This window comes from Apodemus sylvaticus, chromosome X (genome assembly GCF_947179515.1).
Source record: "Apodemus sylvaticus chromosome X, mApoSyl1.1, whole genome shotgun sequence".
NCBI lineage: Eukaryota > Metazoa > Chordata > Mammalia > Rodentia > Muridae > Apodemus > Apodemus sylvaticus.
This window is the reverse complement of record NC_067495.1, coordinates 70,207,474-70,221,990: the sequence shown is the minus strand read 5'-3', so window position 1 is coordinate 70,221,990 and position 14,517 is coordinate 70,207,474. Positions and strand designations below refer to the sequence as shown.

The window sequence follows — 14,517 nt, the reverse complement described above, 5'->3', positions numbered from 1 at the left end:
ATTAGATTAAGGGACCATGGCATGTTCAGTTCTAGCATCCGGGTTGGAACTGCTTGTGTTGGAGGGACTACTCTTATTCTGAAGAATTTTCTTCCACAATCTCCTGTCTCTAGGTGTCTGTTCCCAGCCTCTCCTCTTGAAGAGTCCCATACTTTGGATGGAATTCTGGAGTATAGGACTAGCTGGAGTATTCAGGCTGAAATGGGGACCTAGGCATTGTGGTATTCTCATCGTGGGGGCCTGTGGTATGTACAGTTGCAGGGACTGGGCTCCAGCCTTATATGTCTGGAGCTTCTCCCCCAGGGTAGCTACCTCAGTCTGGCGCTGCTGGCAGATGGTGATATACTGGCTAATGTGATGGTTCAGGCTGATCATGTGGTTCTTCAGCATGAGTCTGATCTCCTTGGTCCAATTAGTCTATTTGAGGGAGTTGTAAGTATCTTCTTCATAAGTCAGGCTGGAAGGGCTGATGGAAGTAGCCATCATAGTGCAGCATTTGCCCCCAGTGGAGACCTTGAGGAGACGGGTCAGTTTGCGGTCTCAGTAGGTGATGTGAGACTTGCAGGCCCCTTGCATTGGCCACATTGAGGATATCGATGAATGAGGATATCGATGAATGCTAACAGAGCTGTTGATGTTGGCACCCTCCCGCAGCAGCTTTCCTTTGGTATGGGGGCTACATGAGGGCTATAAGCCAGTCAGGTCAATCAATCTCATCTTGGCTACTTGAAGAGCTTGGGTCAGTCCTGGAACCCAGTCCTGCTGCTTCATAGAGATCTGGAAAACAGCATGAGAATGGGATAATATAGCGTTGATATCCCTGGGGTACTGTGTGTGGCTGCAGTTTTCTCTGACCAGCATCTTTAGTAGCTGCTCAGCTGAAACTGATTTGTGAAAAGTCCTGGCACCACAACACCCTTATCGGAGTCCTCAGGAATTGTGTGTGCATTTGGGGGGGAGGGCATACTTTGGGCACCGGGAGGTCATGGATCAGCTCATTATAACCCTCCAAGTAACTGATGAACACCTCAAATTGTTTTTCTTCCTGGTGAGCTTCAAGACGCCTATACAGTTCTGTGGTTGTCAGGTACATGATGCCAGTCTCTCTCTTCAATCCCAGCATAGTGTATGTCTTCACAGCACCAGTGACTCCAGAGGCAAACACTGAAGAGTTGTAACCCTGGAGAAAGCTGTCAAGAATGCTGTGTGTAGTGTGCTGCAACATACCCTGTTGAGTGACCACCTCACCAAAGACCCAGTCAAAGACAAATGTCAGGTCTTTGCCCTTGGGGCCACTGTGGGAGCCACTACATTTTAGGCCAGGAAATACCCCATCACTCTCCTTGGGGTCAAACACCAGCATCTGCTCATCTGCCACCTGAATCTCAGGACATTGATGACTCTTTAGCTCCTTAGGGGTCGGGGGGGGGGGCCTCACCCATAGGACCATCTGAAACACTTTGTCTTCCACAGCCATCACTATGGCAACATCTTTTGTTGCTTCCTGCTGTTGGTGTTGTGTTCTTTAGAATCCCTCAGATTCAGCAGAGAGCTTCCTGCCACCCTCTTTTACTGATCTGACCTTCTTCTAGTGTGGCCATATATTATTCTTTTTAAATTCCTTTATTACTAAATGACCAGTGCATGCTTCAGTAAAATTTATTGAAATAAAGAAACCTGTTCCTTTTTTTTTCCTTTTATATCAGTCCTATTGACCCTTCTCATCATCCACATTCAAAACTATGTTGTAATTATTCCAATATTTTAAATTTTCTTTTTCCTGTGTTTCTCTTTTATAGTGTGAGAAATTGTAAAAACTGTAACAAAATACCTTAGATAACCAATTTGACGTGATGAAAAGCTCAATTGGGTTCAGAATTATGAGGTTTTAGTACATGGTCAGTTGGCTGTTTAACCAATTGTATAGCCAATCAATGATATAAATTCATTGCCGTAACCTTCATAGTTTAATGGTTCTTTCTAATCCCAACAATACCACAGGCTAGGGAACAAGTGCTTAATGCTTGGGTTATGGGAGATGCCCACAATACACTCTTTTAATCAGTGTTCTCTCCGTATAAAGAGACCCCACGATCATGGCAACTTTAATGAAAGAAAGCATGTAATTGTGGGCTTGCTTATAGTTTCAGAGGCTTAGTCTATTATCATCATGTCAGGAAGCATGGTAGCAAGCATGATGCTGGAGCAGTAGCTGAAAATTCTATGTTCTGATCCATAGGCAGAGAGTGGGAGACTCTAGGCTTTACATGTGCTTTTGAAAGACCAAAACCTATCCCATGTGACACACTTTCTGTCAATTTGTGGTGCTGAAGTATTCAAATATATGAGTCTTTGGGTGTCATTTTTTTTTTCAGAGGAGCACATTTTACTCCCTTGCCCCCTACAGGCTGATAGCCATGTTATAATGCAAAATACCTTTAGTCCAAATTCAAAAGTCCCCATGATTTTTCACAATCTCATCACTGTTGAAATGTCAAAAGGACAAAGCCTCTTGAAAGACTCATGTCAATCTCTTAAATATAATCCCCTGCAAAATCAAAATTTAAAAAAATCACATACTTCCAACATACAGTGGCATAGGATGTAAATTACTAATCCACAAGGGAGGAAAGTCAGCATAATGAGGAGATTATGCCCAAAAGTAAGACTAGAAACAAACAGGGCAAACTCCAAACTCTGTATCTCTATATCTGATGTCAGAGGGCTCTTCAGAGCTCCAACTTCTTTCAGTTTTATTGATTATAATATTCTTCTCTCTTTTGGGCTACTCCCAGGCTACAACTTTCCTCAGCAGGTTCTATTCTGGCATCATAAACATCTTGCAGTCTCCAAGGCTCTCCAAGCTTCACCTTCACAGCTTCACACAAAGTCATTTCTGGGTCTCTATGCATGGAAATTACTGATAGGCATCTGACTTCAGCACCTTTTCTTAGTTATGGAGGAATATTCCATAACCCTTTTTTTAATCCTTGACTCTTAAAGCCAAACCAGCATGGTCAATGCTTTTAGGTTTTGCTGATTGTTAGGACTGGAACATGGCCCCCTCATTCAATTACAGCTGCATTATAGTTACAGTTTTTGATTCATTCATTCCTTCATTGCCTAAGTTTTTAAAATTCCTTTTCACAAGTAAGAAGCTTAACTGGTTATGGTCTTGCCATGAGGTCACCATTCCCTTTATTCCATTTAGCATCAGAATTTCCCATAATTATTTTTCTCCTTAAGCAGTGGACTTGGCTCCAATATTACACTTTCTAGTGCTTAATTCCTCTTCAAAATATATATTTTGTATTCTTTCATGCTCAGAATGCTCCTTCATTATAGGTCTGCATAAGAATGAACAGCTACAAGACATAAACAAAACCAGGCTGTCTTGAAATCTCCTCTACCAATGTCATTAATCCAAAAAGTCTTCAATTTAGTCTTAGGCATGTTTGTGGACAAGGCCAGAAATGCATCTATTTTCCTTGCAAAAATATAGCAAGAATGTTTTTGTCTCAATCACTGTTTTATCATTATGAAGAGAAGCAATGACCATGGCAACTGTTAAGAAAAATAGCTTTTAATGTGTACAATATCAGAGGCTTAGTCTATCAAGACCATGACAAGGAGCATGTCTGTAAGCATGGCACCAAAGCGGTACCTAAGAATTCTACAACATGATCCATAGGCAAAGAAAGAGAGAGAGACTCTAGGCTTGGTATGACGTTTTAAAACTTCAAAGCCTCCCAGTGACACAGTTCCTCCAACAAGGCCACATATACTAATTCTTTTAATCCTTTCAAATATTGCAACTTTCTATTGATTAAGCATTCAAATATATGAGGCTATTGGGGCCATTGTTATTCAAATTACCATAATCTACACAATGACATCTAGTTATATATTTTGTTTATTCTTTTGTATCATTAACTTGTGTTTTTATATTAGATTCTATGTCTAGAGTTGTCCATCAACACTTCTTTGATGCACATTAAACCTTACTTCTTCCATCTATAAAATAAACATGAAGAGCTGGGTAATAGGATATACATATTATATATATATATATATATATATATGATATAGATTGATATATATACATATATATGACATAGATTGATATATATATATATGACATAGATCTAGATATAGATAGGTAGATGTGCCATGATTGTTATATTTGTATAATATCATTCATATTTAACTATGATTTCTTAATTTAAATGGTTCCATCTTTTATGGCTAAAAGCACTTCATTGTATAAATATACAATCTGTTTATATCAATTCATCAATTTATGTATACCCACCATGATTGAATAGCTTAGCTACTCTGGATAATGTTATCACAACAAATATAGGTGTCCAAGTACCTCTTTGATAAATTGTATTAGTTACTTTCCTTATTAGTGAGATAAACATTTGGCCAAAACAATTTACAGAAGGGACAGTTTATTTTAACTTACAGTTTAAAGATACAGTGCATAATGTTAGGGAATTTATACTGAGAGGAACAAGAGGCTGTTCCTTGTATTTAGGCTTTCAAAACATGCTACATATTATTATTATTTATAATCACTTTAAAATAACATTGCTTCTGCAATCAGGAAGCAGACAGTAATGAATGTAAAAACTCAGTTTGCTTTTTCCTTTTCATTCAGTTTAGGACCCCAACCGACAGAATATTGGCAACCACAGTTAGAATGTCTCTTCCCACTCTAATTAATCTAGTCTCAGCAACCCATCATAAACACCAGCAGAGGCTAACCTCTTCTAAATAATCACTTATAAACATGTTCAGAAATTTGTCTCCTAGGAAATTCTAGATCCTGTCAAAGTGATAAAAATACTGATTTCATTTCTTTGGGATGTACATTCAGTCTAGAGAGTGATGTATAGTATAGCATTTCTACTTTTACTTTCATTAGTAGCCTCTAGTATAACCTACATTTCCACCAATAGTGACTGAGTATTCATCTTCTTCTACATCCTCATTAAAATTTTTCATTCCCTAATGCTTTGATAATAACCATCCCATATGGAAATGGCAAGATACCTATTTGCGGTTTTGATTTAGATTAACCTGTCGTAATAAGAGGGTTTTTTTTTTTCATGGACCAACTGTATATTTGCATGTCTTCCTTTAAAATTTTTCTGGGCTTGCCTGCCATCATATAGTGTGGGTAGGCAAATGGCTGCCACTACGATGAGCAAGAATGTGGTGAAGAGATGAGAGAGAAATAGAAGTGCAGGATTTGTCCAAAATAAAGAGAGGTGGAATTGAAATGTGTGCGCTGTGAGGAACAGCCCAAGGTGAGTAGCCTGCTAGTCATCTTAGTCTGTGAACCTACTGCAGAAAGATTATATGTCAATGTCTTTGGCCCTTGTTACCCAAAGACCATGTTGACATCTTTGATCTATGCTGCTGCTTGAGGCCTTGTTAATGTCTGAGGGCTGAGATGAACTGGTCCTACCCCTAGCCAGCCATGGAGTGTCATGGGTGAAGGATGGCTGCCCTACCGTTTGCTGCCTGCAGCAGGCAGAAGAGTTGGCCCCATTCCTCACCTGGGCAAAGTGGGAGATGGGGAAGAGTTGTTGGGCTGACAAACTCAACTACTATCCAAACCCAAATCTAGGTCTTTGAGTTGTCTCACCTTAACATCTATTCCATCTATGAATTGCAGGAGCACATGAAGGAACTGGTCCTGAAGAACCAAAACTGCAGGATGCCCATGACACAGAATAACAACAGGATAGCATATAGGAGTCCTGGTAAGGATTCAGTATTAATGGATGTAGCAGAAGTTAGAGAGGCCTAGAACCAGACTGATGACATTTGAAAGTGAAGCTGTTTGGGCAAAACGGTGTACTGTGGAACACTGTATGACACACCTCAGATTCCATTATGAGATTTTTTTCTTTTCTTTTTTTTTTATTCGATATATTTTTATTTACATTTCAAATGATTTTCCCTTTTCTGGCCTACCATTCCCCGAAAGTCCCATAAGCCCTCTTCCCTCCCCCTGTTCTCCCATCCACCCCTTCCCACTTCCCTGTTCTGGTTTTGCCCTATACTGCTACAATGAGTCTTTCCAGAACCAGGGGCCACTCCTCTGTTCTTCTTGTACATCATTTGATGTGTGGGTTATGTTTTGGGTATTCCAAGTTTCTAGGCTAATATCCACTTATTAGTGAGTGCATACCATCTTTTGAGACTGGGTTACCTCACTTAGTATGATGTTCTCCAGCTCCATCCATTTGTTTAAGAATTTCATGAATTCATTATTTCTAATGGCTGAATAGTACTCCATTGTGTAGATATACCACATTTTTAAATCCATTATTCCGTAGAGGGATACCTGGGTTCTTTCCAGCTTCTGGCTATTATAAATAGGGCTGCTATGAACATAGTGGGGCATGTATCCTTATTACCTGCTGGGGAATCCTCTGGGTATATGCCCAGGAGTGGTATAGCAGGATCCTCCATAAGTGACATCACCCTACATCAGATAGAGGGCTAATATCCAATAAAGACAGATGTCCTAAGGACAGATAATGATGTCCAAAGGACAGATAACAAAAGGAAGGGAAAATAAGTAGTATTGGGGTGCATGATGTGAAAGTCACAAAGAATCAATTAAAAGGTTTTAAAAAGGAGAAAAGAAAAAAGTTTCTGACAAAATTTTTGCCTATTTTAAATTTTTTTTTGGTTTTAATAATGAGATGCTTAAGTCATTACATATCATACATAACATTACCTTGCCAGGTTCAGCGTTTGTATTTACCCCATTTTGTAGGTATATAGTTCTTCAAATGTCAACCCAGGTGAATTAAATGTGCAACCAGTGTTGAGAAGCATTTTATTGTGAGACACTGATTGTTTATGATTTTGCAGTTTAAAAAGATTTAAGCTATTGAGAGAACTTTGTCAAAATTATACATTGATTTTAAGGAGACAAAAAATATTTATGTGTAATATGATAAATAGTTAAACTCTGAGGGAATTGGTGAAAGTCTAATACCGGATAATTTTGAAGGAATTTTATTCAACTCTAGCTTAATGCATCTTCAGCTTGAGTTAAAACAGCTGTTTTCTGAATTTACACATTGTATATTTTAGCTGATGTTAAACAGAAACTGAAACTTTAATTGTTGCTTAGGAAGAATAAATAAATGGGAATCAGGAACTCTGAGCTTTCAGAACTGCTACCAAAATTGTGGGCAAAGGTAGTAAGATTCTACAGTATCTAACTGTAGATACATAATGCTAAAGAGCTGGATTGTAATCTTTCTTAGACAAGGCTTAAAATTTCATGTTTTACAGATATGAATGAGTCCAGAAAGTTCAAGTCAAAAACATTCATATAATAGGAAATTATAGAAAGTTAAGTCTTATAGCGGTGCTTCTTCAAAACTACAACCTGGCATCCAGGAAATGCCTCTTCCCCAAAGAAACTGGCCTTGCCCAAGTACCACTTATTGATCTGCTGAAAACAGAAGAATCAGAAAGGCTTCTGGCAGTTTAATCCAAAGTCATGTTGCTATGTTTACGTTCCTGAAGGATATATTGAGGCCATCTGTGTGGTGAGTGAACATTTCTCCAGGCAGGAGATCTCTCATAGATTACTCAATAGAGGTTCTTCCTGTCAAAGGAAGTCTACAAGCATATACCTTTCTAAGATATGGCTCTCTATCCAATGAGTTCAAGGCCTTTTTTGACCTTCGGTGACAGAATTATGAAAAGAGATCCACTGAAGTGTTGATCCAATTGTCCAGGTTCAAGTTCTCACAAAACTCGTTTGTTATACTATTGTTACAAGACTCCACAGGATGGTCTGATCTCTCTATCAAATTCCTTCTCACAGGAATGTGCTAATAAAGGACATAGATTTGTCTTGGCTTTCCTTGAAATCATATTGTATTCCAAAATGAATGTTTCCACTTATTTTCTGTAGTATAGGTGATTGCTTTATATCATGGCCATATTTAGAGAACAGTGAACAGGATAACATTACAAAATATGTATGCTTCAGTGAGGTTTAACTCAGAACATTTTACAGTAGTAATGACTATGTTCAGCAATATTTTTTTTTAAATCTCAAAAAAAAATGTTGATTTGATTATTTGGTAAAAAAAAAATCAACAAAAATGCCAAATTAAATTTGCTGCTAAAGAAAAATGGAGATTAAGCAAACTAGTCTTTGAAAATAGTGATGATATTACTATTGAATTTATAGAATGCAAACTATACAAGGGTATAAAATAAAAATCTTGGTATGAACAAACCATATGAAATAAGTTTCTAAGACTAGTTTGCCATAATTAAAAAATGAAAAAAAAAATCTGAACAGACCACTAAGAGATTCAATTCAAACTGGAACTCTGCTATATCTCCAAAGAACACTCTGCACATTTTTATCTTAACTGGTGTGTTTTATGAGATATGAAAAAACTAGATATTTTTCATTTGAAAATATATATCAAATTTCCAAGTAGATACTTCATTAATATAACTTAGATGCCTAAAAATTGAAAATGAGAAGTGCTAAGATGGTATGTTCAGACATTTGGAATGAAAATGTATGACTATTTTCACACTATGGAAAATGATTTGGTAATTTGTAGGACTACCATAGGAACAAATAATTCCTCTCCCTGATATATGTCAGAAAATTAAAAATAAGTGCTAAAATACATGTAAATACATATTAATAGCAACTCTGTGGACAATAGGCAAAAGACAAATTCCTAATTTTCACTGAAGGAATAATTAAAAATTAGGTTTTATATACAGTGGAATATTATTTACTATGTGAGTATGGAGCAAATTGACATGTTCTATATCAATAAATTTTAATGATATTTTGGGAATAGATAAATCCGTAGATACTGAGCACACAGGGATTTTACAGGGATTCAGGGAAAGGGAATATGGTGAATACAGTGCTTAATGGTAAGTTATCATTTTTATGATTAATGAAATTTTTAAATAAGAAGTAGTGATGCAAATGTGATATCACAGTTGTTCCTGAAAATGGTTGGTTTTCTGCTATAAGAATAATGCCTGAATAAACTGTGAATAATTATCCATATATTAAAAATACTTGTGTTCACAGAAGGTAACCTTCAATCATCACTCATAGTAGTGATGCCATGAAATTATAAGAGAAAATTTTCACCAGAATACTTCATGATTTCTGTGTGTTACTGGATAAATAAGCAGGCACTGAGGATGCTTTGATACAGGTCAAATGACTAGATGTGATTATCAATATTATATTGAACTGCTGACACTCAACAAGTTCAGGAAGAATTATGGTTAGAAGCAATGAAAATGACGAAAAGCATAAGTACCATGGCCAACTTTTTAGGTCCTGTCACCTAGCTGATTTTTGCATTTGCTTATTCTCCTAAGTACAATTAATTTTACACCCCTCACAATCATTTTTTGTTTATTAAAACAAAATGAATTTTCTGTTGTCTTCCGAAAACATCTTCTGTAAAGAATGACTGTGCTTCCCCAAGTCAGTTCATCAATAAATTCTGGGTTTGGGTGGTTAGCTCCATTAAATGCATTTCCTATCTTTGCCTTTAAATATTTCATTCATATTCCTTCTTTTAAACATATTTATAACTGTATTATTTTATGGCTATATATCAATGAACATATTCCTACAAAACAGAAATCTTATTAATCTGTACTTTCCAGTACATATATGTGTAGAAGGATTTCTTCACTTGGATGCTTTTGTTGATGCTTGTGCTTTAGATTACTATTAGTGGTGTTAAAAAGGTAGTGTAGTGGCTATTCCTGGTTGTCAACTTGACTATATCTGGAATGAACTACAATCTAGAATTGGAAGGCTCACTTATGATCCTAATCTGGAGGCTCAAGAGATATAAGTTTCTGACCTGGATCTTGGCATGGAGATCTTGAAGCATAGTGGCTATGAATTCCAGAAGATTAAGACAAGGAGATTTCTGAGTTCAAGATCATCTGGGATGAAAGGCATGGAGCCACACGCCTTTAATCTGGACCACACCCTCTGCTGGAGACCCACACACCTTTAATCTGGGCTACACCCTCTGCTGGAGATCTATATAAGGACATTATAAGAAGGAAGACTTACTCACTTTTCCTTGCCTGTTTGCCTTGTGGGACTGAGCAACTGCTAGATCCTTGGACTTCCATCCACAGCTGCTGCTGACCATTGTTGGGGAGTTGGACTATAGACTGTAAGTCATCGACAAATTCCCTAACTATATAGAGACTGCCCATATGTTCTGTGACTCTAGAGAACCCAAACTATTACAGGTAGTAATATTGTGGAATACTACAATAAACTTCAACACACAAACAAAAGCCAGAAGATCTACAAAGTTTAAATTTAGATTTTATTCGGTGACAAAACTTTACCTAGAGTTCATAGAACAGTTGAAACCATGTTAGATTATAGTTTCAGAATATTAACATATGATGAGATATTATTAAGTGTCTCCATATGAAAAGGGTCATAAAATTGAGAAACATATTAAATACTACAAGACAGCTATTCTTACTATAGTTGTTATCAGAGTATTGAGCATAACAATCTATAAAGAGTCAAGATGATGTGGAATGCTCAGCTGTTTCTTAATTATATTCATATGACATTTATTATGACCTTATAAAACACTATCACTTGAGACAGACACTTTGGAAAAGCTTTACTTATATGATTTTTAAATGACTGAAGAGTACTTCCCTTTATTAATGTTGTTTGCTCTCTTTATAATGGAAATAAATAATTCTACATTAGCATTTGAAATTTTCCCTTAACCAAAAGTCAGTAGAGTAGAATTTATGCAATAGTAAAACTATCCTAATTTCCTATACTCTAATGGCATTTTCCAGTGTACAAGTGGAATGTATTTCCCTTTTAGGTATTAGGTTTTGACTTGCTGTGGATCAGTGGAATAGACAGAATTCAACACCAGTTCTGAGCCTAACCCTTATATATATATATGGTAGAAGCAAGCAAATCTCTGTGAGATTATCATATTTGATGAGTTAAGTCTGACTCGAAAACACAAATATCTACACACGTACATTGAGAAATCAGAGGGCAATGATGTGAGTCTGGGGGATCAAATTCAGCTTGTTAGCTTTGGAGGCAAGCATCTCTATCAGCTGAATTATCTTTTAAGTCCAATTGCTTGATTCTTGAAAACAAATTTTGAAGATGACTCTGGGTCAAATGTTTGGACATGTCTCCTGACACTTTCATATATATATAAACCTAATAGCTTTTGCTTTCCTTCTTTAGGAAGACAGCCTTTGTCAGAGACAAGTGGAATTGCGTGGGACAGGGACATTTTAATGATTAAAGACTGCAATGAAGGAAGAAGTCCAAGGAAGCACCTAGCCATTCCACACACTAACATGAAACACAATATATTGGAGTAAGATCATCGAAGGGTTTTCTAGACAGAGCTGAAGTGCCTAGCTAAAGTTCTGTGAAAGAACAATGTGGGCTTTCTGATCCTTGTATATACTCCACAATTATGACTGTGGAGTAGGTAATGACTGCTATTATTTTAATACTCAAAATTTTCTATTCAATTTCATGCAGCAATAGAAGACTTTTCACTTTAGAAAATTAGGTTGACTCATCAGAAGCTAAAACATTAAAATATCTAGTACTTTGCTCATAAGTAAATTCCCTAAATTTTTGTCTTAAGAAGACTATAAATAAGTTTAAGGCTGATATGGACTCATTAATTGCAAAGAAAAACACTATCCAATGCAAACTAGAAATCCTCAAATGGAAATATTACTGACGGGCATAGAAACATGTAATTGCCTGTATGCTCTTTAAGTATAAATCACTTAGCATCTGGGCTTAAAAAAAATACAAAGTAAAAGAAAATGGTGTTTTACATGTGAAATTCAGAATTGAAGAAATTTCAACTTACTAGAACCATGTGCTCAGAGATTTCAAAAGCTTAGAAACTAAGTGAAAACTCAAAAGTAGAAAAATACTGTTTTTATTAAATGTTCTTCCTAGTGCTTTGAGGTCCCTAATAGCTGGGATGAATTTGCAAAATTAGTTTCTTTTATTGTTCCAGCATGTTGTATTACCACAATGCAAAATCTGGGAAAATAGGGAAATGCCCAAATGTGTATGTGAAAGAAGGATAATGATGATACCCATAGTATTCTATAACCAACAGAATACTCATGAATTTGCTGGACTGTAGTGGCACATGCCTTTTATCTCAGTACTCAGAAGGTAGAAGCAAGCAAATCTCTGTGAGATTATCATATTTGATGAGTTAAGTCTGACTCAAAAAAAAAACAAATATCTACACACATGTACATTGAGAAATCAGAGGGCAATGATGTGAGTCTGGGGGATCAAATTCAGCTTGTTAGCTTTGGAGGCAAGCATCTCTATCAGCTGAAATATCTTTTAAGTCCAATTGCTTGATTCTTGAACACAAATTTCGAGGAGGACTCTGGGTCATAATGTCAAATGTTTGGACATGTCTCCAGACACGTTCATCTCTATTTTCATGTCATGTAGACATGCATGATTTATACACAATTCAAAAATAAACTAAAACATATCTATCTTTTTGAGTCAGAATACTTTGTTCATGGCAAATGCCTAAGCTCTAATAGTAACTTGATGGTTATGCATTCAATTTCTCTGAAGGCATGGTTAAGACATCAAGAATTTTCCTTGAGTGAAAAATCCCTGAAGGAGAGATCAACCCATGCAACAAGAACCCAAGATCCTGGTTGGAAGGGACTGAGTACCAGCCTCTTCCTCTCTACTGAAGCAGACCCTGTAATTGTTTTGCCTACCTCATCCAAGAAAGTCTTCTTGAGTCAGGTTTTTCAATGCTCTTATCTCTTGAGAATATAGCAATCCACCTGAAGAATGATACTGCTATGCTAACGATTTTTACTATGATTTGAAACATATCCTTTCTATTTCCAAAGGACATCTTAAGGACCACTGGAAATGGTAAATTACATATCCAAATTTGAAGATCAGCTTGCACGAAAGTCTGGATTCATTACAGAGTACACACTTCTTCTGAGTTCTGCCAAACTCAGAATTCTTTTTATCTATTGTTAAATAGGCTGGAATTACACACTTATATGATGATCTTGTTGCCTCCCAAATTCAAAGAGATCTACTTGGCTTATATCTCCTTTATACATGTAGAATAAGCAAATGAAACAATTATTCCTTTGCTATAGAAGGTTTTTACTTTTATGAACAACTACTAAAAATGTTTCCTTTGGAGATATAGCAACACAACATACACACAAGCACATATGCCCAACATATATAATAGATTTACACAACTACAAAGGCTTACACAACTAGGGGTATGCTTTATACAAGGATTGTGCATGAAGGTATAATTATCTAATTTTAGGAAAAATCTAGGAATTCCAATAGTTCAAATGCTGGTACAAGAGAATAGAAGAATAATGATTCAAATTTAATAGGAAGACTTCACAAACATGATCCAAAACTCAGGCCTGAAGAGATGATAGGTCCTAGAAGTGAATCTAATAAAGCTGATTATCCAACTTGACATAGCATCAATCTGCATTCTAAATATCTATATTTATATTCACAAATAAAAGCTACTCTGAATTACATTACAATTACTTTCTTTGCACTGAACATAGATGAATACAGGGACCAGTGGCTGTATAAAATACTGATAAAAAAGGATAACTAACAAAAAATTATACCATACCATTGAGAGTCAAGAAACATTAAACAAAAAGCATCAGAAATAATATAAAACCAGGATGATATGTAGCAAAGCTATGAAATATAATCTAAGCTGAATGTAGCCATGGCAACTGTCACTGGCTCACAGGAGTCAAGTCCTAATGATGGCTACCTATCACTGGGAAAAGGGCTCCTAGGACCTTACCACTTATGGCTGATCTATTAGAAAATAGAAAATAAAATCGGGGAGAGGCCTATAATGTCTGCTTGTATACCCAATAGTGGGCTCAAGATAATCTAATGGATCTTTCCCCAAAAGAATATCCAAACATTAAAGATGTTCTTCTGTTTATGAAATAGTTGACTAGTAATAAGAAGAAAACATAGAGTATTGCAGTTTCTGTATTTCAGGATTCATTTTGAGATCTTTTACCAATGGCATTAATTTTTGTGCAGGGAGATAGAGATGGAGATTGTTGTGTTTTATAAGAATAAAGATAAAAGTGCTATATTTGTATGAGACACAGTATAAGTGTGGAAGAAGGGGGTGCCTATGTGGGCCCATACTGAGGCACCCCTTCTCTTGAGTGACCAGCCACATGATGTTATAGTATAGAACAGAATTTATTCAGGGCATTGAGAGAGGAATTGAGGGGGGCAGGGACAGAGAAAGGCAGAGAGAGAGAAAGAGAGAGAGAGAGAGAGAGAGAGAGAGAGAGAGAGAGAGAGAGAGAGAGAGAGAGAGAGGGAGGAAGGGGCAAGTAGGCCCTTTT

At 36.6% G+C, this 14,517-nt stretch overlaps 1 pseudogene; it reads right to left on the bottom strand.

The window, feature by feature from the left end:
• Positions 1-6: 6 nt before the first annotated feature.
• Positions 7-1,477, bottom strand: LOC127674539 (kinesin-like protein KIF18B; annotated as a pseudogene).
• Positions 1,478-14,517: the final 13,040 nt, after the last annotated feature.